Consider the following 1,266-nt stretch of genomic DNA (forward strand, 5'->3'; position numbering starts at 1 on the left):
GATTATCATTGCCGCAACTTCGTGGAAGGAAGGAATCGTGGAGTCACCAGGACGTAACACCCCCGGCCTTAGACAAATGTTGGGGAGAAGCCCGACATTTGCAAAAATGAAATAGATTCCTTCCTTTCGCAGTTAACTAAAGTATCCTAATTGTATGTGGTTTCGTGCATGCTGATTTGTTTATTAAGAAGGAGGAAAGAGAAGGCGACCACCAAAACCTTTTTTCTTCTTTCGTATATACTTTTTAAAAATATATATATATATTTTTTTTTCAAAAAAAGAATTATTCAACAAAGAAAAAATTTCTTGTAAGAAATTTTAAACTGTTATTTTTTTGAATATATCTCGCTGCACGATAACATTGTCAATAACAAAAAGGATTCTTTAATATAAGTAATACATAAGATTATTATTGCTAACAAAGAATTATTGCTAAAAAAGAATGAAAGGTGAGTCTTGGGTGAAAAATAAATGAACACATCGAATTTTAGAAAATAACCCGCAATAAAGAGTACCTCTTTATTGATAATATTAATAATTATTATAATTATAATATTAATGATAATAATTGCGCGTGCAATAGATATTCTTATTCCGCTTGATAAACCTTGCCAAATAAAAAGAAAAGAAAAAGAAGGGGACAGAACATTAAATATCGAAAATATCAAAATGCAACGAAGGGGAACGGCATGCGATTATGGTTCTTTAATTACGGCGTGAAGATCGCAGCCGCGTTTCGATCGAAATTAACTTTTCGAAAATTGTTTAATCATTCTCAGATACTAACCAAGTGTATCAATAATATAATAGAATGACTGACAAAACAAATAATTTCAATCAAAAATCTTTTCGAATAATTCCATAATAATTCTCCCGATCGCCCCCTCCTTGCTTAATACGCTAAAACCTTAAACGAGGACTAAAAAGAGAGACGGAAAAGTTAGCGAGAAACCGTGTAAAATGTGTACTTAAATATTAAGCGGTAAAAATTCGGTAACAAGAGTCTCGGAATAATGAAATCGATCTCGGCCGATCGATTCCATGGTGGCGGAGAGTCGCCAGATTGGATCGGAATTCATGATAAAGATCATGATTAAGAACTATGGGTAGAGATGTAACGAGTATATTCTGCATCACATCTCGCAGGCAGGCAGGTAGAGACGCGAACGCTGATTCGCAAATACTGATATCAAAAATACTAATGCGCGTCCTATGGCCGGACATATGTCGATTTTCGACGTTATTCTTTTTCTTAGTATCTCTCTT

General features: G+C 34.0%; 1 protein-coding gene across 9 annotated transcripts in view; it reads right to left on the minus strand.

Moving 5' to 3' along the window:
* Positions 1–1,266, minus strand: part of LOC115234691 (longitudinals lacking protein-like) — a 272,992-nt gene that overhangs the window by 79,860 nt on the left and 191,866 nt on the right. The gene's annotated exons all lie outside the window — the stretch shown is intronic.

This window comes from Formica exsecta, unplaced genomic scaffold (assembly GCF_003651465.1).
Source record: "Formica exsecta isolate Colony F162 unplaced genomic scaffold, ASM365146v1 scaffold201, whole genome shotgun sequence".
Classification (NCBI taxonomy): Eukaryota; Metazoa; Arthropoda; class Insecta; order Hymenoptera; family Formicidae; genus Formica; species Formica exsecta.